Genomic DNA, 27,395 nt, shown 5'->3' with positions numbered 1-27,395 from the left:
AACAGGTACATGGAGATCATACGGAGCCTCATATGTTCCCCTATGACGCTGGTAGAGTCACTATATTACTGTTCTCTAGTCTGACAGTCACTCTGTCCAGCCCGGCTGCTCTCTCTCTCTCTCAGTCTCGGTCTCTCTATGTCACTCTCTCTCTCTCTCTCTCTCTCGCTCCGAATTCAGCCGTCTTGGCATTGTAATCACGACAACACATCATCTCCTATAGACAACCGCTCTGACCCTCAACAACCCTCCACGACTTCTGGTTATTTTTCTAACGGCAGGAAAACATCTGAACAGAAACAAACAAAGAAAAATATATTTTACCTCATTAAAATGAAGTCTCCTCTACAGTCCATTGGTCTGGTCTACAGTCCATTAGTCTGGTCTATAGTCCACTAGTCTGTTCTACAGTCCATTGGTCTGGTCTATAGTCCATTAGTCTGGTCTATAGTCCATTAGTCTGGTCTACAGTCCATTAGTCTGGTCTATAGTCCATTAGTCTGTTCTACAGTCCATTAGTCTGGTCTACAGTCCACTAGTCTGGTCTATAGTCCATTAGTCTGGTCTACAGTCCATTAGTCTGTTCTACAGTCCATTAGTCTGGTCTATAGTCCATTAGTCTGGTCTACAGTCCATTAGTCTGGTCTATAGTCCATTAGTCTGTTCTATAGTCCATTAGTCTGGTCTACAGTCCATTAGTCTGGTCTACAGTCCATTAGTCTGGTCTACAGTCCATTAGTCTGGTCTACAGTCCATTAGTCTGTTCTATAGTCCATTAGTCTGGTCTACAGTCCATTAGTCTGGTCTACAGTCCATTAGTCTGGTCTACAGTCCATTAGTCTGTTCTACAGTCCATTAGTCTGGTCTATAGTCCATTAGTCTGGTCTATAGTCCATTAGTCTGGTCTATAGTCCATTAGTCTGTTCTATAGTCCATTAGTCTGGTCTACAGTCCATTAGTCTGGTCTACAGTCCATTGGTCTGGTCTATAGTCAATTAGTCTGGTCTATAGTCCATTAGTCTGGTCTACAGTCCATTGGTCTGGTCTATAGTCCTTTAGTCTGGTCTATAGTCCATTAGTCTGTTCTATAGACCATTAGTCTGGTCTACAGTCCATTGGTCTGGTCTATAGTCCACTAGTCTGGTCTACAGTCCATTAGTCTGGTCTATAGTCCATTAGTCTGGTCTATAGTCCATTAGTCTGTTCTATAGTCCATTAGTCTGGTCTACAGTCCATTGGTCTGGTCTATAGTCCACTAGTCTGGTCTACAGTCCATTAGTCTGGTCTATAGTCCATTAGTCTGGTCTATAGTCCATTAGTCTGGTCTATAGTCCATTAGTCTGTTCTATAGTCCATTAGTCTGGTCTACAGTCCATTGGTCTGGTCTATAGTCCATTAGTCTGGTCTATAGTCCATTAGTCTGGTCTATAGTCCATTAGTCTGGTCTATAGTCCATTAGTCTGGTCTACAGTCCATTAGTCTGGTCTACAGTCCATTAGTCTCCTCTACAGCCCATTAGTCTGGTCTACAGTCCATTAGTCTGGTCTACAGTCCATTAGTCTGTTCTATAGTCCATTAGTCTGGTCTATAGTCCATTAGTCTGGTCTATAGTCCACTAGTCTGGTCTACAGTCCATTAGTCTGGTCTACAGTCCATTAGTCTGGTCTACAGTCCATTAGTCTGGTCTATAGTCCACTAGTCTGGTCTACAGTCCATTAGTCTGGTCTACAGTCCATTAGTCTGGTCTACAGTCCATTAGTCTGGTCTATAGTCCACTAGTCTGGTCTACAGTCCATTAGTCTGGTCTACAGTCCATTAGTCTGTCCTACAGTCCATTAGTCTGGTCTATAGTCCATTAGTCTGTCCTACAGTCCATTAGTCTGGTCTATAGTCCACTAGTCTGGTCTACAGTCCATTAGTCTGGTCTACAGTCCATTAGTCTGTCCTACAGTCCATTAGTCTGGTCTATAGTCCATTAGTCTGGTCTACAGTCCATTAGTCTGGTCTACAGTCCATTAGTCTGGTCTATAGTCCATTAGTCTGGTCTACAGTCCATTAGTGTGGTCTATAGTCCATTAGTCTGGTCTACAGTCCATTAGTCTGGTCTATAGTCCATTCGTCTGGTCTACAGTCCATTAGTCTGGTCTACAGTCCATTAGTCTGGTCTACAGTCCATTAGTCTGGTCTACAGTCCATTAGTCTGGTCTACAGTCCATTAGTCTGGTCTATAGTCCATTAGTCTGGTCTATAGTCCATTAGTCTGGTCTACAGTCCATTAGTCTGGTCTATAGTCCATTAGTCTGGTCTATAGTCCACTAGTCTGTTCTACAGTCCATTAGTCTGGTCTATAGTCCATTAGTCTGGTCTACAGTCCATTAGTCTGGTCTATAGTCCATTAGTCTGGTCTACAGTCCATTAGTCTGGTCTATAGTCCACTAGTCTGGTCTACAGTCCATTAGTCTGGTCTATAGTCCACTAGTCTGGTCTACAGTCCACTAGTCTGGTCTACAGTCCACTAGTCTGTTCTACAGTCCACTAGTCTGGACTATAGTCCATTAGTCTCAACCATTAGTCTGTTTTATAGTCCACTAGTCTCAACCATTAGTCTGTACTACAGTCCATTAGTCTCAACCATTAGTCTGGTCTATAGTCCACTAGTCTCAACCATTAGTCTGTTTTATAGTCCACTAGTCTCAACCATTAGTCTGTTTTATAGTCCACTAGTCTCAACCATTAGTCTGTACTACTGTCCATTAGTCTCATCCATTAGTCTGGTCTATAGTCCACTAGTCTCAACCATTAGTCTGTTTTATAGTCCACTAGTCTCAACCATTAGTCTGTTTTATAGTCCACTAGTCTCAACCGTTAGTCTGTTTTATAGTCCACTAGTCTCAACCATTAGTCTGTATTATAGTCCACTAGTCTCAACCATTAGTCTGGTCTATAGTCCACTAGTCTCAACCATTAGTCTGGTCTATAGTCCACTAGTCTCAACCATTAGTCTGGTCTATAGTCCACTAGTCTCAACCATTAGTCTGTTTTATAGTCCACTAGTCTCAACCATTAGTCTGTTTTATAGTACACTAGTCTCAACCATTAGTCTGTATTATAGTCCACTAGTCTCCTATGTAGTCCACTAGTCTCAACCATTAGTCTGGTCTATACTCCACTAGTCTCAACCATTAGTCTGTTCTACAGTCCATTAGTCTGTTCTACAGTCCATTAGTCTGGTCTATAGTCCACTAGTCTCAACCATTAGTCTGTTTTATAGTCCACTAGTCTCAACCATTAGTCTGTTTTATAGTCCACTAGTCTCAACCATTAGTCTGTTTTATAGTCCACTAGTCTCCTCTATAGTCCACTAGTCTCAACCATTAGTCTGGTCTATAGTCCAGTAGTCTCAACCATTAGTCTGTTTTATAGTCCATTAGTCTGGTCTATAGTCCACTAGTCTCAACCATTAGTCTGTTTTATAGTCCACTAGTCTCAACCATTAATCTGTTTTATAGTCCACTAGTCTCCTCTATAGTCCACTAGTCTCAACCTTTAGTCTGGTCTATAGTCCACTAGTCTCAACCATTAGTCTGTTTTATAGTCCATTAGTCTGGTCTATAGTCCACTAGTCTCAACCATTAGTCTGGTCTATAGTCCACTAGCCTCAACCATTAGTCTGTTTTATAGTCCACTAGTCTCAACCATTAGTCTGTTTTATAGTCCACTAGTCTCCCCTACAGTCCACTAGTCTCCTCTACAGTCCACTAGTCTCCACTACAGTCCACTAGTCTCAACCATTAGTCTGTTTTATAGTCCACTAGTCTCAACCATTAGTCTGGTCTATAGTCCACTAGTCTCAACCATTAGTCTGTTTTATAGTCCACTAGTCTCAACCATTAGTCTTTTTTTAGTCCACTAGTCTCAACCATTAGTCTGTTTTATAGTCCACTAGTCTCAACCATTAGTCTGGTCTATAGTCAACTAGTCTCAACCATTAGTCTGTTTTATAGTCCACTAGTCTCAACCATTAGTCTGTTCTACAGTCCATTAGTCTGTTTTATAGTCCACTAGTCTCAACCATTAGTCTGTTTTATAGTCCACTAGTCTCAACCATTAGTCTGTTTTATAGTCCACTATTCTCAACCATTAGTCTGTTTTATAGTCCACTAGTCTCAACCATTAGTCTGGTCTATAGTCCTCTAGTCTCAACCATTAGTCTGTTCTACAGTCCAATAGTCTGTTTTCTAGTCCACTAGTCTCAACCATTAGTCTGTTTTATAGTCCACTAGTCTCAACCATTACTCTGTTTTATAGTCCACTAGTCTAAACCATTAGTCTTTTTTATAGTCCACTAGTCTCAACCATTAGTCTGTTCTACAGTCCATTAGTCTGTTCTACAGTCCATTAGTCTGTTCTATAGTCCACTAGTCTCAACCATTAGTCTGTTTTATAGTCCACTAATCTAAACTATTAGTCTGTTTTATAGTCCACTTGTCTCAACCATTAGTCTGTTTTATATTACACTAGTCTCAACTACTGGTCTGTTTTATAGTCCACTAGTCTCAACCATGAGTCTGTTTTATAGTCCACTAGTCTCCCCTACAGTAAACTAGTCTCCTCTAAAGTCCACTAGTCTCAACTATTAGTCTGTTTTATAGTCCACTAGTCTCAACCATTAGTCTGTTTTATAGTCCACTAGTCTCAACCATTAGTCTGTTCTACAGTCCAATAGTCTGTTTTATAGTCCACTAGTCTCAACCATTAGTCTGTTTTATAGTCCACTAGTCTAAACCATTAGTCTTTTTTATAGTCCACTAGTCTCAACCATTAGTCTGTTCTACAGTCCATTAGTCTGTTCTACAGTCCATTAGTCTGTTCTATAGTCCACTAGTCTCAACCATTAGTCTGTTTTATAGTCCACTAATCTAAACTATTAGTCTGTTTTATAGTCCACTAGTCTCAACCATTAGTCTGTTTTATAGTCCACTAGTCTCAACCATTAGTCTGTTTTATAGTCCACTAGTCTCAACCATTAGTCTGTTCTACAGTCCAATAGTCTGTTTTATAGTCCACTAGTCTCAACCATTAGTCTGTTTTATAGTCCACTAGTCTCAACCATTAGTCTGTTTTATAGTCCACTAGTCTCCTCTATAGTCCACTAGTCTCAACCATTAGTCTGTTTTATAGGCCACTAGTCTCAACCATTAGTCTGTTTTATAGTCCACTAGTCTCCACTACAGTCCTCTAGTCTCCTCTACAGTCCACTAGTCTCCTTTATAGTCAACTAGTCTCAACCAGTAGTCTGTTTTATAGTCCACTAGTCTCCTCTATAGTTCACTAGTCTCAACAATTAGTATGTTTTACAGTCCTCTAGTCTCAACCATTAGTCTGTTTTATAGTCCACTAGTCTCAACCATTAGTCTGTTTTATAGTCCACTAGTCTAAACCATTAGTCTTTTTTATAGTCCACTAGTCTCAACCATTAGTCTGTTCTACAGTCCATTAGTCTGTTCTACAGTCCATTAGTCTGTTCTATAGTCCACTAGTCTCAACCATTAGTCTGTTTTATAGTCCACTAATCTAAACTATTAGTCTGTTTTATAGTCCACTTGTCTCAACCATTAGTCTGTTTTATATTACACTAGTCTCAACTACTGGTCTGTTTTATAGTCCACTAGTCTCAACCATGAGTCTGTTTTATAGTCCACTAGTCTCCCCTACAGTAAACTAGTCTCCTCTAAAGTCCACTAGTCTCAACTATTAGTCTGTTTTATAGTCCACTAGTCTCAACCATTAGTCTGTTTTATAGTCCACTAGTCTCAACCATTAGTCTGTTCTACAGTCCAATAGTCTGTTTTATAGTCCACTAGTCTCAACCATTAGTCTGTTTTATAGTCCACTAGTCTAAACCATTAGTCTTTTTTATAGTCCACTAGTCTCAACCATTAGTCTGTTCTACAGTCCATTAGTCTGTTCTACAGTCCATTAGTCTGTTCTATAGTCCACTAGTCTCAACCATTAGTCTGTTTTATAGTCCACTAATCTAAACTATTAGTCTGTTTTATAGTCCACTAGTCTCAACCATTACTCTGTTTTATAGTCCACTAGTCTAAACCATTAGTCTTTTTTATAGTCCACTAGTCTCAACCATTAGTCTGTTCTACAGTCCATTAGTCTGTTCTACAGTCCATTAGTCTGTTCTATAGTCCACTAGTCTCAACCATTAGTCTGTTTTATAGTCCACTAATCTAAACTATTAGTCTGTTTTATAGTCCACTTGTCTCAACCATTAGTCTGTTTTATATTACACTAGTCTCAACTACTGGTCTGTTTTATAGTCCACTAGTCTCAACCATGAGTCTGTTTTATAGTCCACTAGTCTCCCCTACAGTAAACTAGTCTCCTCTAAAGTCCACTAGTCTCAACTATTAGTCTGTTTTATAGTCCACTAGTCTCAACCATTAGTCTGTTTTATAGTCCACTAGTCTCAACCATTAGTCTGTTCTACAGTCCAATAGTCTGTTTTATAGTCCACTAGTCTCAACCATTAGTCTGTTTTATAGTCCACTAGTCTAAACCATTAGTCTTTTTTATAGTCCACTAGTCTCAACCATTAGTCTGTTCTACAGTCCATTAGTCTGTTCTACAGTCCATTAGTCTGTTCTATAGTCCACTAGTCTCAACCATTAGTCTGTTTTATAGTCCACTAATCTAAACTATTAGTCTGTTTTATAGTCCACTAGTCTCAACCATTAGTCTGTTTTATAGTCCACTAGTCTCAACCATTAGTCTGTTTTATAGTCCACTAGTCTCAACCATTAGTCTGTTCTACAGTCCAATAGTCTGTTTTATAGTCCACTAGTCTCAACCATTAGTCTGTTTTATAGTCCACTAGTCTCAACCATTAGTCTGTTTTATAGTCCACTAGTCTCCTCTATAGTCCACTAGTCTCAACCATTAGTCTGTTTTATAGGCCACTAGTCTCAACCATTAGTCTGTTTTATAGTCCACTAGTCTCCACTACAGTCCTCTAGTCTCCTCTACAGTCCACTAGTCTCCTTTATAGTCAACTAGTCTCAACCAGTAGTCTGTTTTATAGTCCACTAGTCTCCTCTATAGTTCACTAGTCTCAACAATTAGTATGTTTTACAGTCCTCTAGTCTCAACCATTAGTCTGTTTTATAGTCCACTAGTCTCAACCATTAGTCTGTTTTATAGTCCACTAGTCTAAACCATTAGTCTTTTTTATAGTCCACTAGTCTCAACCATTAGTCTGTTCTACAGTCCATTAGTCTGTTCTACAGTCCATTAGTCTGTTCTATAGTCCACTAGTCTCAACCATTAGTCTGTTTTATAGTCCACTAATCTAAACTATTAGTCTGTTTTATAGTCCACTTGTCTCAACCATTAGTCTGTTTTATATTACACTAGTCTCAACTACTGGTCTGTTTTATAGTCCACTAGTCTCAACCATGAGTCTGTTTTATAGTCCACTAGTCTCCCCTACAGTAAACTAGTCTCCTCTAAAGTCCACTAGTCTCAACTATTAGTCTGTTTTATAGTCCACTAGTCTCAACCATTAGTCTGTTTTATAGTCCACTAGTCTCAACCATTAGTCTGTTCTACAGTCCAATAGTCTGTTTTATAGTCCACTAGTCTCAACCATTAGTCTGTTTTATAGTCCACTAGTCTAAACCATTAGTCTTTTTTATAGTCCACTAGTCTCAACCATTAGTCTGTTCTACAGTCCATTAGTCTGTTCTACAGTCCATTAGTCTGTTCTATAGTCCACTAGTCTCAACCATTAGTCTGTTTTATAGTCCACTAATCTAAACTATTAGTCTGTTTTATAGTCCACTAGTCTCAACCATTAGTCTGTTTTATAGTCCACTAGTCTCAACCATTAGTCTGTTTTATAGTCCACTAGTCTCAACCATTAGTCTGTTCTACAGTCCAATAGTCTGTTTTATAGTCCACTAGTCTCAACCATTAGTCTGTTTTATAGTCCACTAGTCTCAACCATTAGTCTGTTTTATAGTCCACTAGTCTCCTCTATAGTCCACTAGTCTCAACCATTAGTCTGTTTTATAGGCCACTAGTCTCAACCATTAGTCTGTTTTATAGTCCACTAGTCTCCACTACAGTCCTCTAGTCTCCTCTACAGTCCACTAGTCTCCTTTATAGTCAACTAGTCTCAACCAGTAGTCTGTTTTATAGTCCACTAGTCTCCTCTATAGTTCACTAGTCTCAACAATTAGTATGTTTTACAGTCCTCTAGTCTCAACCATTAGTCTGTTTTATAGTCCACTAGTCTCCTCTATAGTCCACTAGTCTCAACCATTAGTCTGTTTTATAGTCCACTAGTCTCAACCATAAGTCTGTTTTATAGTCCACTAGTCTCAACCGTTAGTCTGTTTTATAGTCCACTAGTCTCCCCTACAGTCCACTAGTATCCTCTACAGTCCACTAGTCTCCACTATAGACCACTAGTCTCAACCATTAGTCTGTTTTACAGTCCACTAGTCTCAACCATTAGTCTGTTCAACAGTACATTAGTCTGTTTTAAAGTCCACAAGTCTCCTCTATAGTCCACTAGTCTCAACCATTAGTCTGTTTTATATGCCACTAGTCTCAACCATTAGTCTGTTTTATAGTCCACTAGTCTCCCCTACAGTCCACTAGTCTCCTCTACAGTCCACTAGTCTCCTTTATAGTCCACTAGTCTCAACCATTAGTCTCCTCTACAGTCCACTAGTCTCAACCATTAGTCTCCTCTACAGTCCACTAGTCTCCTCTATAGTCCACTAGTCTCAACCATTAGTCTCCTCTACAGTCCACTAGTCTCCTCTATAGTCCACTATTCTCAACTTTTAGTCTGTTCTACAGTCCATTAGTCTGTTTTATAGTCAACTAGTCTCCTCTATAGTCCACTAGTCTCAACCATAAGTCTGTTTATAGTCCACTATTCTCAACCATTAGTCTGTTCTAAAGTCCATTAGTCTGTTCTACAGTCCACTAGTCTCCTCTATAGTCCACTAGTCTCAACCATTAGTCTGTTTTATAGTCACCTAGTCTCAACCATAAGTCTGTTTTATAGTCCACTAGTCTCGACCATTACTCTCCTCTATAGTCCACTAGTCTCAACCATTATTCTCCTCTACAGTCCACTAGTCTCAACCATTAGTCTCCTCTACAGTCCACTAGTCTCAACCATTAGTCTGTTCTACAGTCCGTTAGTCTGTTTTATAGTCCACTAGTCTCAAACATTAGTCTGTTTTATAGTCCACTAGTCTCAACTATTAGTCTGTTTTATTGTCCACTAGTCTCAACCATCAGTCTGTTCTACAGTTCAATAGTCTGTTTTATAGTCCACTAGTCTCAACTATTAGTCTGTTCTATAGTCCACTAGTCTCAACCATTAGTCTGTTTTATAGTCCACTAGTCTCCTCTAAAGTCCACTAGTCTCCTCTATAGTCCACTAGTCTCAACCATTAGTCTGTTTTATAGTCCACTAGTCTCAACCATTAGTCTGTTTTATAGTCCACTAGTCTCAACCATTATTCTGTTCTACAGTCCATTAGTCTGTTTTATAGTCAACTAGTCTCCTCTATAGTTCACTAGTCTCAACCATAAGTCTGTTTTATAGTCCATTGGTCTCAACCATTAGTCTGTTTAATAGTCCACTAGTCTCCTCTATAGTCCACTAGTCTAAACCATTAGTCTGTTCTATAGTCCACTAGTCTCAACCATTAGTCTGTTCTACAGTCCATTAGTCTGTTTTATAGTCCACTTGTCTACTCTATAGACCACTGGTCTCAACCATAAGTCTGTTTTATAGTCCACTAGTCTCAACCATTAGTATGTTCTACAGTCCATTAGTCTGTTTTGTAGTCCACTAGTCTCCTCTATAGTCCACTAGTCTCAACCATTAGTCTCCTCTACAGTTCACTAGTCTCCTCTATAGTCCACTAGTCTCAACCATTAGTCTGTTTTATAGTCCACTAGTCTCCCCTACAGTCCACTAGTCTCCTCTACAGTCCACTAGTCTCAACCATTAGTGTGTTCTACAGTCCACTAGTCTCAACCATTAGTCTGTTTTATAGTCCACTGGTCTCAACCATAAGTCTATTTTATAGTCCACTAGTCTCAACCATTAGTCTGTTCTACAGTCCATTAGTCTGTTTTGTAGTCCACTAGTCTCAACCATTAGTATCCTCCACAGTCCACTAGTCTCCTCTATAGTCCACTAGTCTCAACCATTAGTCTCCTCTACAGTCCACTAGTCTCCTCTATAGTCCACTAGTCTCAACCATTAGTCTCCTCTACAGTCCACTAGTCTCCTCTATAGTCCACTATTCTCAACTTTTAGTCTGTTCTACAGTCCATTAGTCTGTTTTATAGTCAACTAGTCTCCTCTATAGTCCACTAGTCTCAACCATAAGTCTGTTTATAGTCCACTTTTCTCAACCATTAGTCTGTTCTACAGTCCATTAGTCTGTTCTACAGTCCACTAGTCTCCTCTATAGTCCACTAGTCTCAACCATTAGTCTGTTTTATAGTCACCTATTCTCAACCATTAGTCTGTTTTATAGTCCACTAGTCTCGACCATTACTCTCCTCTATAGTCCACTAGTCTCAACCATTATTCTCCTCTACAGTCCACTAGTCTCAACCATTAGTCTCCTCTACAGTCCACTAGTCTAAACCATTAGTCTCCTCTACAGTCCACTAGTCTCAACCATTATTCTGTTCTATAGTCCACTAGTCTCAACCATTTGTCTGTTTTATAGTCCACTAGCCTCAACCATTAGTCTGTTTTATAGTCCACTAGACTCAACCATTAGTCTGTTTTATAGTCCACTAGTCTCAACCATTAGTCTATTCTACAGTCCAATAGTCTGTTTTATAGTCAACTAGTCTCCTCCATAGTCCACTAGTCTCAATCACCAGTCTGTTTTATAGTCCACTAGTCTCAACCATTAGTCTGTTCTACAGTCCATTAGTCTGGTCTATAGTCCACTAGTCTCAACCATTAGTCTGTTTTATACTCCACAGTCTCAACCATTAGTCTGTTTTATAGTCTACTAGTCTCAACCATTAGTCTGTTTTATAGTCCACTAGTCTCAACCATTAGTCTGTTTTATAGTCCACTAGTCTCAACCATTAGTCTGTTTTATAGTCCACTAGTCTCAACCATTAGTCTGTTTTATAGTCCACTAGTCTCAACCATTAGTCTGTTTTATAGTCCACTAGTCTCAACCATTAGTCTGTTGTATAGTCCACTAGTCTCAACCATTAGTCTGTTCTACAGTCCACAAGTATGTTATACAGTCCACTAGTCTCAACCATTAGTCTGTTTTATATGCAACTATTCTCCCCTACAGTCCACTAGTCTCCTCTATAGTCCACTAGTCTCCTCTATAGTCCACTAGTCTCAACCATTAGTCTGTTTTATAGTCCACTAGTCTCAACCATTAGTCTGTTTTATAGTCCACTAGACTCCACCATTAGTCTGTTTTATAGTCCACTCGTCTCAACCATTAGTCTGTTTTATAGTCCACTAGTCTCAACCATTAGTCTGTTTTATAGTCCACTAGTCTCAACCATTAGTCTGTTTTATAGTCCACTAGTCTCAACCATTAGTCTGTTTTATAGTCCACTAGTCTCAACTATTAGTCTGTTCTATAGACCATTAGTCTCCTCTATAGTTCACTAGTCTCCTCTATAGTCCACTAGTCTCCTCTATAGTCCACTAGTCTCCTCTATAGTCCACTAGTCTCCTCTATAGTCCACTAGTCTCCTCTATAGTCCACTAGTCTCCTCTATAGTCCACTAGTTTCAATCATTAGTCTGTTCTACAGTCCATTAGTCTGTTCTACAGTCCATTAGTCTGTTCTACTGTCCATTAGTCTGTTCTACAGTCCATTAGTCTGTCCTACAGTCCATTAGTCTGTTCTACAGTCTATTAGTCTGGTCTACAGTCCATTAGTCTGGTCTACAGTACATTAGTCTGTTCTCCAGTCCATTAGTCTGTTCAACAGTATATTAGTCTGTTCTACAGTCCATTAGTCTGTCCTACAGTCAATTAGTCTGTCCTACAGTCCATTAGTCTGCCCTAAAGTCCATTATTCTGTCCTATAGTCCATTAGTCTGTCCTACAGTCCATTAGTCTGTCTTACAGTCCTCTAGTCTGTCCTATAGTCCATTAGTCTGTCGTACAGTCCATTAGTCTGTTCTACAGTACATTAGTCTGTTCTACAGTCCATTAGTCTGTCCTACAGTCCATTAGTCTGTCCTATAGTCCATTAGTATGTTCTACAGTACATTAGTCTCCTCTACAGTCCATTAGTCTGTCCTACAGTCCATTAGTCTGTCCTACAGTCCATTAGTCTGTTCTACAGTCTATTAGTCTGTTCTACAGTACATTAGTCTGTTCTACAGTCCATTAGTCTGTTCTACAGTCCATTAGTCTGTTCTACAGTCCTCTAGTCTCAACCATTAGTCTGTTTTATAGTCCACTAGTCTCAACCATTAGTCTGTTTTATAGTCCACTAGTCTCAACCATTAGTCTGTTTTATAGTCCACTAGACTCAACCATTAGTCTTTTTTATAGTCCACTAGACTCAACCATTAGTCTGTTTTATAGTCCACTAGTCTCAACCATTAGTCTGTTTTATAGTCCACTAGTCTCAACTATTAGTCTGTTCTATAGTCCATTAGTCTCCTCTATAGTTCACTAGTCTCCTCTTTAGTCCACTAGTCTCCTCTATAGTCCACTAGTCTCCTCTATAGTCCACTAGTTTCAATCATTAGTCTGTTCTACAGTCCATTAGTCTCCTCTATAGTCCACTAGTCTCAACCATTAGTCTGTTTTATAGTCCACTAGTCTCAACCATTAGTCTGTTCTATAGTCCATTAGTCTCCTCTACAGTCCACTAGTCTCCTCTATAGTCCACTAGTCTCAACCATTAGTCTGTTTTATAGTCCACTAGTCTCAACCATTAGTCTGTTTTATAGTCCACTAGTCTCGACCATTAGTCTGTTCTACAGTCCAATAGTCTGTTTTATAGTCAACTAGTCTTCTCTACAGTCAACTAGTCTCCTCTACAGTCCACTAGTCTCAACCATTAGTCTGTTCTACAGTCCTTTAGTCTGTTTTATAGTCCACTAGTCTCAACCATTAGTCTGTCCTACAGTCATTAGTTTGTTCTACAGTCCACTAGTCTCCTCTAAGGTCCACTAGTCTCAACCATTAGTCTGTTCTACATTCCATTAGTCTGTTCTACAGTCCATTAGTCTTTTCTACAGTCCATTAGTCTGTTCTACTGTCCATTAGTCTGTTCTACAGTCCATTAGTCTGTTCTACAGTCCATTTGTCTGTTCTACAGTCCATTAGTCTGGTCTACAGTCCATTAGTCTGGTCTACAGTACATTAGTCTGTTCTCCAGTCCATTAGTCTGTTCAACAGTATATTAGTCTGTTCTACAGTCCATTAGTCTGTCCTACAGTCAATTAGTATGTCCTACAGTCCATTAGTCTGTCCTACAGTCCATTAGTCTGTCCTATAGTCCATTAGTCTGTCCTACAGTCCATTAGTCTGTTCTACAGTCCTCTAGTCTGTCCTATAGTCCATTAGTCTGTCCTACAGTCCATTAGTCTGTTCTACATTGCATTAGTCTGTCCTACAGTCCATTAGTCTGTCCTACAGTCCATTAGTCTGTTCTACAGTACATTAGTCTCCTCTACAGTCCATTAGTCTGTTCTACAGTCCATTTGTCTGTCCTACAGTCCATTAGTCTGTCCTATAGTCCATTAGTCTGTTCTACAGTACATTAGTCTCCTCTACAGTCCATTAGTCTGTCCTACAGTCCATTAGTCTGTCCTACAGTCCATTAGTCTGTTCTACAGTCCATTAGTCTGTTCTACAGTACATTAGTCTGTTATACAGTCCATTAGTCTGTTCTACAGTCCATTAGTCTGTCCTACAGTCCATTAGTCAGTTCTACAGTCCATTAGTCTGTCCTACAGTCCATTAGTCTGTCCTACAGTCCATTAGTCTGTTCTACAGTCCATTAGTCTGTTCTACATTCCATTAGTCTGTCCTACAGTCCATTAGTCTGTTCTACAGTCCATTAGTCTGTTCTACAGTCCATTAGTCTGTCCTACAGTCCATTAGTCTGTCCTATAGTCCATTAGTCTGTTCTACAGTACATTAGTCTCCTCTACAGTCCATTAGTCTGTTCTACAGTCCATTAGTCTGTTCTACAGTCCATTAGTCTGTTCTACAGTCCATTAGTCTGTCCTACAGTCCATTAGTCTGTCCTATAGTCCTTTAGTCTGTTCTACAGTACATTAGTCTCCTCTACAGTCCATTAGTCTGTTCTACAGTCCATTAGTCTGTTCTACAGTACATTAGTCTGTCCTATAGTCCTTTAGTCTGTTCTACAGTACATTAGTCTCCTCTACAGTCCATTAGTCTGTTCTACAGTCCATTAGTCTGTTCTACAGTCCATTAGTCTGTTCTACAGTCCATTAGTCTGTCCTACAGTCCATTAGTCTGTCCTATAGTCCTTTAGTCTGTTCTACAGTACATTAGTCTCCTCTACAGTCCATTAGTCTGTTCTACAGTCCATTAGTCTGTTCTACAGTCCATTAGTCTGTCCTACAGTCCATTAGTCTGTCCTATAGTCCTTTAGTCTGTTCTACAGTACATTAGTCTCCTCTACAGTCCATTAGTCTGTCCTACAGTCCATTAGTCTGTCCTACAGTCCATTAGTCTGTTCTACAGTACATTAGTCTCCTCTACAGTCCATTAGTCTAAATATATATTGTTTAAAAATGCGTGGAAGCAGCGTTCAGCATCTCAGCTCAACCTGATCCGCTCTGGAATACAACAGAACAAAGCTGATGAAGCTGTAGAAGTGTCATCAATAAGGAGCTACGTCCCAAATGCCCCCCTATTCCCAATGTAGTGCACTACTTTAGACCAGGGCTGGCCCCCTATTCAAAATGTAGTGCACTCATTTAGACCAGGGCTGGCCCCCTATTCCAAATGTAGTGCACTACTTTAGACCAGGGCTGGCCCCCTATTCCCTATGTAGTGCACTACTTTAGACCAGGGCTGGCCCCCTCTTCCCAATGTAGTGCACTACTTTAGACCAGGGCTGGCCCCCTCTTCCCAATGTAGTGCACTACTTTAGACCAGGGCTGGCCCCCTATTCCAAGTGTAGTGCACTACTTTAGACCAGGGCTGGCACCCTATTTCCTATGTAGTGCACTACTTTAGACCAGGGCTGGCCCCCTATTCCAAATGTAGTGCACTACTTTAGACCAGGGCTGGCCCCCTATTCCAAATGTAGTGCACTACTTTAGACCAGGGCTGGCCCCCTATTCCCTGTGTAGTGCACTACTTTAGACCAGGGCTGGCCCCCTATTCCCTATGTAGTGCACTACTTTAGACCAGGGCTGGCCCCCTATTCCCAATATAGTGCACTACTTTTGACCAGGACTGGCAACCTATTCCCTATATAGTGCCCATATACCAGGGCCTGTATCTTTGTTCTGCTCCCGATCTGGTCTAAAGTAGTGCACTACATAGGGAATAAATAGGGTGCCAGCCCTGGTCTAAAGTAGTGCACTACATAGGAAATAGGGGGCCAGCCCTGGTCTAAAGTAGTGCACTACATAGGGAATAGGGTTCCATTTGTCACGCATTCTAAGAGAGTCCTAGACAAGCTTCACTGACAGCTGTTTGTATCCAGGCAGGCAGAGGCTTCTCGTTCGGCTTTACTGACTCCCAGTCCTGCGTTTCCACTGGCTAACACAGCTAGTCAGGCGTTTACCATTGATCCTCACCGCCACTCTCTGTCTGTCTGATCCACCTCGACCGACGCAGCAGACACACACCGAGGGAATGAATAAATTCGCCTGTTTTGGGGTTTTGATGTGTCTTAAAAGGTTTTCCCTGGGTTGTTTCAGTGCTGTGTTTTTCTAGTTATGAGGGTTTAAGAAGGCTTATAGGATTAATTATAATTTGTTGTTAATAGATGAAGAGGTATTAAACTGTCTGACACATGTGCATCCTGAATTTCAGCTAGATTTTTTTGGTTTGACGAAATTAAAAACACATTTTTATTTTTATGTTTAACTAGGCAAGTCAGTTAAGAACTAATTCTTATTTACAATGACGGCCTAGCGGGTAATAGTGCCTTGTTCAGGGGCATAACAATAGATTTTCACCTTATCAGCTCTGGTACTCGATCCAGCAACCTTTCGGTTATTGGTCCAACACTTTAACCACTAGGCTACCTACCACCCCAATATATAGTAGTGGTATTATTTATGGCTTGGTTTGATGTTTTTTTTTATAAAGGGAAGAGGACACTGGAGGAGGAATTAAAGACACTTTCGTGAAATCATCCAGGGAGCTAAGTGTGTATCCTCCTCTGCTCTTTTAAATTTACAAGATTAGAATTTTATAGAGTGCAAATTCCTTTGAATTTTACAGACTATGCAAAAAAAAAAAAACCCATGTGTTGTGAGTTACAAACAACGCTTTAATCACAATAACTTTAAAACAACTAATCCCACTAGTTAAACTTCTCAGCTGTGTCCACATGGTTCCATGGTGGCCCAGGAAAATAAATCCACTGGAGAATGTAGACAACAATTAAATACAGATGTAGAGTGGGAATAGAGAGGTAACTAAATGCTACACTTCACTGGTGTCTCTCCGTGTCCTGCGTGGCCGAAGAGAGCCGGAGCCGTCAACCACCACACTGACTACTTTAAATATATATATTTTTTTATCTACGCAAAATGTAGCATTGTTTTTTAAATAGACTATAAGATACACAGACCACTCAGAATGTCTAAGAGACAGATAGGGCTGTGCTGAAATATAAACATTTTAATAATAAACATACAAATATTATGAGTAAATTTAAATTAATTTTGGTTTAATTCTGCTCCTTAGTCGATACTGTTTAATTGAATATGGTTTTACGAGTAATTACTGTCATCAAATAAGATATTATAATTCATATTTAAACATTAACCTAAGAATAGTTCAGAAGCTTACGCAGGAAAGGTTAATTAAGTCTGAATAAAATATTATTTTTCATTTTAATGAAACAAAAAAAAACATACCCATTTGTTAATGATTGTCCAACTGTGGTCCGCAATAATATACAAATGAAACATGTGTACAGTACATTAATGTGTGGAAGCACACAGCAAGAGCAATTTAGTCATGTGTACTTATCTGTAATTAAAAGGTGTAATTCCCGAACACATGTGGGAGTTTGTTGATGTGTAATTTGTCTCTTTCATTTTGTTAAAGCTGACATGCTGCTCCGTGCAGCAATCCACTGAGTAGCTACATTAAACCTGTTAATACCATGTGGTCTTCAACCCTGCAAATGATTTCCAGGCCAGTTCGCCTTTGAGGGGCCCATCAAAGAAGATTTAAGGTAGACGTTTTATCACACCCTCCCTACCGCACTGTCGTTGCCACCACAGACAGACAGAGAGAGAGAAAGAGAGAGAAAGAGGGAGAGAGAAAGAGGGAGAGAGGGGGCGAGAGGGAGGGAGGGAGAGAGAGAGGGGGTGAGAGAGTGAGAGAGAGAGAGAGAGAGAGAGAGAGAGAGAGAGAAAGAGAGAGAACGAGAGAGAGAGAACGAGAGAGAGAGAAAGAGAGAGAGAGAGAGAATGAGAGAGAGAAAGAGAGAGAATGAGAGAGAGAGAGAACGAGAGAGAGAACGAGAGAGAGAAAGAGAGAGAGAGAACGAGAGAGAGAGAGAAAGAGAGAGAGAGAGAGAGAGAGAAAGAGAGAGAGAGAGAGAGAGGCATAGAGAGAGAGAGAGAGAGAGAGAGAGAGAGAGAGAGAGAGAGAGAGAGAGAGAGAGAGAGATAGGCCAAGACAGAGGCAAAAACAACACTAATTTAACAATGCTCACACATGACAGGAAGCACAATAACAGGCTAGAACACTTTCTCTCAGCATAAACACACAAGCTGGGAAAGTCTGAGATCCAATATGTTGAACTAAGGGAAACATGGTGATTTGCATTCATTAGTTCATACCTCAATACATTTTTATTAAATCATTTATATCACCGTTGTGCTGAAAAGACAAAATCTCTGAAAACTAAACAATAAAAACCTGTAAATAACTAGTATATTATTCTATCCTCCCCATAAAGAGGAAAAATACAACTTTTTTAAAAATATTTTTACGTTTATTTAACTAGGCAAGTCAGTTAAGAACAAATTCTTATTTTCAATGACGGCCTAGGAACAGTGGGTTAACTGCCTTGTTCAGGGGCAGAACGGCAGATTTGTACCTTGTCAGCTCGGGGACTTGAACTCGCAACCTTCCGGTTACTAGTCCAACACTCTAACCACTATTTCCATTTCCATTTCCTCAAAAAGGAAGAATTTGAAGAGGTTCTTTTCAAAACGCTATATATACATTTTCAGAAATATTGGCAAATGTTATTTTATTGGTTAAAGAAAAGAAAAAAGCAAAGTTTGTGTTTTATTCATGATCTAAATCATGGGGGTTGTTCAATGAAATACACGTATTTGTTTAAAATCTATCACTTGACTGTTTCATTTCAGAGAGACAAATAATCATTTATTTTTTTTTGCAAAATGATTTCTATATCGGCCTCACTCTCAGTGAAATAATTAGTATTGCGAGGTTTTTACACAGACAAATCTAACAAATAACTACATTTTTTTATAAAGAATTGTACAATTGATGACATTTTATGAGATTTGTATGTAAAACATTTACATTTTGACAGTTTAGTCATTTAGCAGATGCTCTTATCCAGAACGATTTACAGTTTTAATCGTTTACCTCTGCCTACAACTTCCTGTATGCTCTTCCAACTCGGTAGCTAGCTTCCTCACGATGGTTTAGAAGGTAAACATGCATGTGACCAATGACAAACAAACATCTAAGTAGGTATTACTGCTACAGGGGAGGGGAGGGGAGGGGAGGGGGCAATCAACGCTAATCCTAACGCCTCATTTCCTGCTCTTTAGGACACATTTCCCCGAGACAAACAGCGGAGTGTTAACAAAATAACATCCCTCCTTATTTAGTAGACAATTCCGCGACAGATAATCACCCAGAACTGAGAGGGGGGGGGGGGGTCGTCCTCCCCATAGTATCAATTAACCCTCTGTGTCTTTCACCAGCCCCCCCCCCCCATCTCTAGATCTGAGAGAGGAGAAAGAATGCTTGACCCGTCCGGCGACACACACACACACACACACACACACACACACACACACACACGGGAAAGGCATTGACAATCAACAAGGCCTTCTGAAGGCATGCTCCCTCTCTGCCACAGCGACCGAGCAGCCGACCAAACCACCGGCTACCACCAGCTCTCCAGCTCTACCACGACCTCAGCTGGCTCACTGGGTCTGGATAGATGCAGGATGCACACCGTAGAGGTCCTACGAAATACATTATATTGTGTATTAAATTAACTATTTAATTCTGTGACGCACACTGCAGCGAACAAACTGGGGGGGGCTTGATACCTGCAGTTCCACCAGTCAGCAGTACTCCTTATTAAAGCAAATACAGTGAGTAAACAGCCCTCTCATTGGCTAAACAGGCCTATAGACAGCCCTCTCATTGGCTCAACAGGCCTATAGTTTGACTGAATGGGTCGCAGCAGGCTTCAGCACCCATGCTTATTGTCTACACAGAGAAAGAGAGAGAGAGAGAGAGAGAGAGAGATCCATGCAGAAAAAAAACACATGAGTTTCACCTGAGATCTTATGTAAAGCAACACGTAATACACATGTGAAAACACCTGTCCACATGTGAAATCCTTGCTCTTTTTTTTAATATCCAAGCCATTCTATCTAAGAACTACATCTCTTGTTTGTTTTTTCAACGATCATAAAAGGTAGGTAGTTTCCCTCGCCAATGATGTTGGTGTAACATTAAAAAGACAGTACATAGAAGGAAAAAAAAAAGGGACGGCAACATTTGATTTGAGAGAGAGATCAAAAACACCTCACAGATTCAATGAGTTAAAGTGAGTTATAACGTCAGTCAGAGAACACACATTATCCTACAGCATCCTTCACTTAGGACAGCCACACTTCTTTATAGTGAAACACTACACATGTACCCAGAGAGAGAGAGAGAGAGAGACAGAGAGAGAGAGAGAGAGAGAGAGAGAGAGAGAGAGAACGAGAGACAATGAGAGAGAGAGAGAGGGAGAGAGAGACAAAGAGACAGAGAGAGAGAGAGGGAGAGAGAGACAAAGAGACAGAGAGAGAGAGAGAGAGAGAGAGAGAGAGAGGGAGAGAGAGACAAAGAGACAGAGAGAGAGAGAGAGAGAGAACGAGAGACAATGAGAGAGAGAGAGAGGGAGAGAGAGACAAAGAGACAGAGAGAGAGAGAGAGAGACAGAGAGAGAGAGAGAGAGAGAGAGAGAGAGGGAGAGAGAGACAAAGAGACAGAGAGAGAGAGAGAGAGAGAGAGAGAGAGAACGAGAGACAATGAGAGAGAGAGAGAGGGAGAGAGAGACAAAGAGACAGAGAGAGAGAGAGAGAGACAGAGAGAGAGAGAGAGAGAGAGAGAGAGGGAGAGAGAGACAAAGAGACAGAGAGAGAGAGAGAGAGAGAGAGAGAACGAGAGACAATGAGAGAGAGAGAGAGGGAGAGAGAGAAAAAGAGACAGAGAGAGAGAGAGAGAGAGAGAGACAGAGAGAGAGAGAGAGAGAGAGAGAGAGAGAGAGACAGAGAGAGAGAGAGAGAGAGAGAGAGAACGAGAGACAATGAGAGAGAGAGAGAGAGAGAGCTACTACTACTGGGTTGTATGAATATAAAGAAGACAAATAATACTGTATTGATCCATCCAAGATGGACATGTGTCTTCTGTATTGTGTAAAGCAGCACTGACTATTCTACTAAAGTATAGCATAGAACAGTATATTATAGTATATACAGTATAGTATATTGTAGTATATTATAGTATAGAACAGTATATTATAGTATATTAAGCATAGTATATTGTAGTATATTATAGTATAGAACAGTATATTATAGTATATTAAGCATAGTATATTGTAATATATTATAGTATAGTATTGTATAGAAAAGCATATTATATTATAGTATTGTACAGAACAGTATATGATAATATATCATAGTATATTCTATAACATTATATTACATTATGGTATAGTATATTGCAGTATATTGTAGTATATTGTAGAATATTGTAGTATATTGTAGTATATTGTAGAATATTGTAGAATATTGTTGTATATTGTAGTATATTGTAGAATATTGTAGTATATTGTAGTATCTTGTAGAATATTGTAGTATATTGTAGAATATTGTAGTATATTGTAGTATATTGTAGTATATTGTAGAATATTGTAGTATATTGTAGTATATTGTAGTATATTGTAGAATATTGTAGTATACTGTAGTATATTGTAGTATACCAGGAAGCAGTGTGAGAGTTTACTCTAAGCAGTACGACCGGGCCCCTGTGTTAAACCATAAGAGGTGGTTGTTTTTGGTGGTGGGGGTTAGCTGTTGTCTTGTGAGACACACGCCGTCCGTCTCCCGTTCAGAGCATTCCTGACCAGGCAGCGGCAAGAGCAGATGTCATTAGACGTCAACTGCTCTAACTGGGCTGCTGTTGTTTATTCCGCCAGTGGAGAAGAGACTCCTGCAGGGAGGTTTTGCTTTGCAGCATCGAAAAATGTAAACGGGGAGCCGAGTAATGAGCACGCAAGAGGACATCCTATCATACACACTTGAACATTTAGGAAGGAGATTTATTTAAATGTTTTTGAAATTGTGATTTATATTTTTTATTGTATTCAGATCGAGGTGTTTTGTTTTTAGTAATTTTAAAGATTTTAAAATTTGATGTGATTTTTAATTGCTGAGCTAAAAAAAAAATAAAAAAAATAATGTAAAGTTGATTTGGGCATGATTTAAAAAAAAATAAGAAGTAGACAACAGTTATTGGATATAGTTAGGAATATTAATTTGTGATCAAGTCGGTGTCGGAAAAAAAACATTAATGTTTTTTCATACAAAGTAAATAATTGACATAATTGTTTAGAGTATATCATTAAGTCCCAAAGAGTATTTAATTCTTGAACAGTCAGTTTATACATTATCATAAATGTTTTCACTTATATTACTAGTACAGTAATATTTATAGGAATAGTACAGTACCATTGTTGCAATTTATACTTATACTCCAGTAGCTCCATAATGTGTGTTTTTATCTTTTTTTTTAAATGTCATCACTGAGTTAGTTATTACAGACAATCATATTATTACTATTATTACAGATTACAGATATTATGGCAGTTTCGTATTATATTACATTATATTATATATATATATATATATAAATATCACTCCGCACTAAAACAAAAAGCATTGCTTTTTAAAAAATAAATATGATAACGCACAAGTCCATTTTTCATTTAGATATTTTGAGCAGTGGATGAATACAGTCAAGACGTAACCATAATGTAAGTGGTTATTTAACTGGTCTAAATGTTAACACGATAAATAAATATAAATAAGATGCCTCCAAAAAAAAAAAAAAAAAACAAGCTGTTAAAACTATTTATTCGCACGATAACAACTAGTGCCAATATATATATTTTTTTAAATATTGACTCATTCTATTGACGCCTTAATTCATTAAATCCTCACAGTTTACAATAGAGATGCCTGTAAGTAATACAAAGTTCAGGAGAAGAGAAGAGTATGTATTTAACAACAAAACATGTTCATATAGCAAGCCAGTGACAGACAGGCATCAGACTAACCCGACCAACAGTGAAACAGCAGAAAATACAATACTGCTTCTTATAACACAAAGTCATACTCACCCCAATATTGGAGAAAATTCCTTTATCTGGCAACCGTTCCTTAAAACTTCGTTATACTATTCTACAGCCAAGTCTGTCCAGTCCAGAACAAACAAGAAGAAATGCAAAATGAAGTTCTTAAAAAAAAAAAGAGTTGGTAGAATCTGTAACGCAACAAATTACCGGCTACAAGACAACTTTTTCTTTTTCATTTTAAGCGTTAGAACTCATGGAGTCCCGATACACACACACTAACTGGTATCTCAGGAGACCGAGTCAGAGTGAGAAGGACAGTTGTCTGATTACTGCTTCAGGCAGTGACTACAGAGTGTCTGACGAAGAGGGGGGAAATAAGGAGAGAGAGAGAGAGAGAGAGAGAGAGAGAGAGGGAGGAGGGAAAGCATTGAGAGGAGGGAGGAGGTGGAGGGAGGGTAGGGAAGGAGAAAGAGAGAGAGAGGAAGGCTGCTTTTTGAGCTGTTTGAAAGAGCAGATAGTTGCGGTAAGCCAGTAAGGTGATAAGTCAGTAAGTCAGTAAGGAAGTAAGGTAGTAAGGCATCAGGGTTGTAAGGCAGCAAGGCAGCAAGGCAGTAAGGTAGCAAGGTAGCAAGTCAGCAAGGCAGTAAGGCAGCAAGGTAGCAAGGCAGCAAGTCAGCAAGGTAGTAAGGCAGCAAGGCAGCAAGTCAGCAAGTCAGCAAGTCAGCAAGGCGATAAGGCAGCAAGGTAGCAAGGCAGCAAGTCAGCAAGGCAGCAAGGTAGCAAGGCAGCAAGTCAGCAAGGCAGTAAGGCAGTAAGGCAGCAAGGCAGCAAGGCAGTAAGGCAGTAAGTCAGCAAGGCAGTAAGGCAGTAAGTCAGTAAGCCAGTAAGGTGATCAGTCAGAAAGGCAGTAAGTCAGTAAGGCAGTAAGTCAGTAAGCCAGTAAGGTGATCAGTCAGAAAGGCAGTAAGTCAGTAAGGCAGTAAGTCAGTAAGGCAGTAAGCTTGTAAGGCTTCAGGGTAGAAAGGTGGTAAGTCAGTAAGATGGTAAGTCAGTAAGGCAGTAAGGCAGTAAGACAGTAAGACAGTAAGGCAGTAAGTCAGTAAGGCAGTAAGTCAGTAAGACAGTAAGTCAGTAAGGCAGTAAGTCAGTAAGGCAGTAAGACAGTCAGTCAGTAAGATGGTAAGTCAGTAAGGCAGTAAGACAGTAAGGCAGTAAGACAGTAAGGCAGTAAGTCAGTAAGGCAGTAAGACAGTAAGGCAGTAAGACAGTAAGGCAGTAAGGCAGTAAGGCAGTAAGTCAGTAAGGCAGTAAGACAGTAAGGCAGTAAGACAGTAAGGCAGTAAATCAGTAAGGCAGTAAGACAGTAAGGCAGTAAGACAGTAAGGCAGTAAGTCAGTAAGGCAGTAAGGCAGTAAGACAGTAAGGCAGTAAGTCAGTAAGGCAGTAAGACAGTCAGTCAGTAAGATGGTAAGTCAGTAAGGCAGTATGACAGTAAGGCAGTAAGACAGTAAGACAGTAAGTCAGTAAGGCAGTAAGATGGTAAGTCAGTAAGGCAGTAAGTCAGTAAGGCATATAGGTAGAAAGGCAGTAAGTCGGTAAGATGGTAAGTCAGTAAGGCAGTAAGATGGTAAGTCAGTAAGGCAGTAAGATGGTAAGTCAGTAAGGCAGTAAGACAGTAAGGCAGTAAGACAGTAAGGCAGTAAGACAGTAAGGCAGTAAGTCAGTAAGGCAGTAATGCAGTATGACAGTAAGACAGTAAGGCAGTTAGGCAGTAAGGCAGTAAGATGGTAAGTCAGTAAGGCAGTAAGATGGTAAGTCAGTAAGGCAGTAAGATGGTAAGTCAGTAAGGCAGTAAGATGGTAAGTCAGTAAGGCAGTAAGGCAGTAAGACAGTAAGGCAGTAAGACAGTAAGGCAGTAAGGCAGTAAGTCAGTAAGGCAGTAAGATGGTAAGTCAGTAAGGCAGTAAGACAGTAAGGCAGTAAGACAGTAAGGCAGTAAGACAGTAAGGTAGAAAGGCAGTAAGTCGGTAAGATGGTAAGTCAGTAAGGCAGTAAGATGGTAAGTCAGTAAGGCAGTAAGATGGTAAGTCAGTAAGGCAGTAAGACAGTAAGGCAGTAAGACAGTAAGGCAGTAAGACAGTAAGGCAGTAAGTCAGTAAGGCAGTAAGGCAGTATGACAGTAAGACAGTAAGGCAGTTAGGCAGTAAGGCAGTAAGATGGTAAGTCAGTAAGGCAGTAAGATGGTAAGTCAGTAAGGCAGTAAGATGGTAAGTCAGTAAGGCAGTAAGATGGTAAGTCAGTAAGGCAGTAAGGCAGTAAGACAGTAAGGCAGTAAGACAGTAAGGCAGTAAGGCAGTAAGTCAGTAAGGCAGTAAGATGGTAAGTCAGTAAGGCAGTAAGACAGTAAGGCAGTAAGACAGTAAGGCAGTAAGACAGTAAGGCAGTAAGGCAGTAAGTCAGTAAGGCAGTAAGGCAGTATGACAGTAAGATGGTAAGTCAGTAAGACAGTAAGACAGTAAGACAGTAAGGCAGTAAGTCAGTAAGGCAGTAAGGCAGTAAGACAGTAAGACAGTAAGGCAGTAAGTCTCACAGGAAGACAGGAGTCTGGACAGAGGAAGCACGAGGGAGCTGTGCCTCACACAGATGTCATTCACACTCCCAGTTCTATAGAGCTTTAAACAATACACCCACAGGGCCCCCTCTCTCTCCAGATCCTATCAGTGATCCTGAGACAATGACTACTTCTCAACTGGCACCCTATGCCATAGGGCTCTGCTCAAAAGTAGTGCCGTATGTAGGGAATAGGGTGCCATTTGGGAGGTAGTAAATGAGGAGGAGGGCAGATCCCTCCACCAAGCCCTCGGCTCTTCTCTGGTTCTCCAGGCTCAGAGAACACCTCACTAGGTTACACCCCCAGGGCCTGGCTTTCTTCTTCTCCCTCTTTCCCATTGTTCTCTCTCTCTCTCTCTCTCTCTCTCTCTCTCTCTCTCTCTCTCTCTCTCTCTCTCTCTCTCTCTGTCTCTCTCTCTCTCTCTCTCTCTCACTCTCTCTCTCTCTCTCTCTCTCTCTCTCTCTGTCTCTCTCTCTCTCTCTCTCTCTCACTCTCTCTCTCTCTGTCTCTCACTCTCTCTCTCTCTCTCTCTCTCTCTCTCTCTCTCTCTCTCTCTCTCTCTCTCATTGGCATGGGAAACATGTTTACATTGCCAAAGCAAGTAAAATGGATAACATAAAGTGAATAAACAAATTAAGTTAACAGAACATATTACAGTTTAAAAAAAAACAGAGAAATGTAAAATTATGTAAATTATGTCTACATACAGTGTTGTATTAATGTGCAAATAGTTGAAGTACAAAAGAGAAAATAAATAAAGATAAATATAGGTTGTATTTATAATGGTGTTTGTTCTTCACTGGTTGCCCTTCTCTTGTGGAAACAGGTCACAAAATCTTTTTCACCCAATAGATATGGGAGTTTATCAAAATTGGATTTGTTTTTCGAATACTTTGTGGGTCTGTGTAATCTGAGGGAAATATGTGTCTCTAATATGGTCATACATTGGGCAGGAGGTTAGGAAGTGCAGCTCAGTTTCCATTTCATTATGTGGGCAGTGTGCACATAGCCTGTCTTCTCTTGAGAGCCATGTCTGCCTACGGCGGCCTTTCTCAATAGCAAGGCTATGCTCACTGAGTCTGTACATGGTCAAAGCTTTCCGTACATTTGGGTCAGTCACAGTGGTCAGGTATTCTGCCGCTGTGTACTCTCTGTTTAAGGCCAGATAGCATTCTAGCTTGCTATGTTTTTTTGTTAATTCTTTCCAATGTGACAAGTAATTATCTTTTAGTTTTCTCATGATTTGGTTGGGTCTAATTGTGTTGCTGTCCTGGGGCTCTGTAGGGTGTGTTTGTGTTTGTGAACAGAGCCCCAGGACCAGCTTTGCTTAGGGGACTCGTCTCCAGGTTCATCTCTCTGTAGGTGATGGCTTTGTTATGGAACGTTTGGGAATCTCTTCCTTTTAGGTGGTTGTAGAATTTATTGGCTCTTTTCTGGATTTAGATAATTAGTGGGTATCGGCCTAATTCTGCTCTGCATGCATTATTTGGTGTTCTACGTTGTACACGGAGGATATTTTTGCAGAATTCTGCGCGCAGAGTCTCAATTTGGTGTTTGTCCCATTTTGTGAAGTCTTGGTTGGTGAGCGGACCCCAGACCTCACAACCATAAAGGGCAATTGGTTCTATAACTGATTCAAGTATTTTTAGCCAGATCCTAATTGATATGTCAAATTGTATCTTCCTTTTGATGGCATAGAAGGCCCTTCTTGCCTTGTCTCTCAGATCGTTCACAGCTTTGTGGAAGTTACTAGTGGCGCTGATGTTTAGGCCAAGGTATGTATAGTTTTTTGTGTACCTCTCTCTCCTCTCTCTCCTCTGCCCTCTCTCTCCTCTGTCCTCTCTCCTCTGTCCTCTCTCTGTCCTCTCTCTCCTCTGTCCTCTCTCCCATCTGTCCTCTCTCCTCTGTCCTCTCTCCTCTCTCTC

The 27,395-nt window shown here is 40.2% G+C and overlaps 1 protein-coding gene across 19 annotated transcripts in view; it reads right to left on the bottom strand.

The window, feature by feature from the left end:
- eya1 (EYA transcriptional coactivator and phosphatase 1) overlaps positions 1-23,218 on the bottom strand; it is a 136,441-nt gene extending 113,223 nt beyond the window's left edge. For all 19 annotated transcript variants that reach the window (XM_036934677.1, XM_036934676.1, XM_036934682.1 and 16 more), the window contains exon 1: positions 22,905-23,218. The gene's annotated coding sequence lies outside the window, so the exon portion shown is untranslated. The remainder of the gene's footprint in view (positions 1-22,904) is intronic.
- Positions 23,219-27,395: the final 4,177 nt, after the last annotated feature.

This window comes from Oncorhynchus mykiss, chromosome 11, assembly GCF_013265735.2.
Source record: "Oncorhynchus mykiss isolate Arlee chromosome 11, USDA_OmykA_1.1, whole genome shotgun sequence".
In the NCBI taxonomy this organism is placed as follows: Eukaryota; Metazoa; Chordata; class Actinopteri; order Salmoniformes; family Salmonidae; genus Oncorhynchus; species Oncorhynchus mykiss.
The sequence above is the reverse complement of the archived record's forward strand: the minus strand, read 5'-3'. Positions and strand labels throughout refer to the sequence as shown.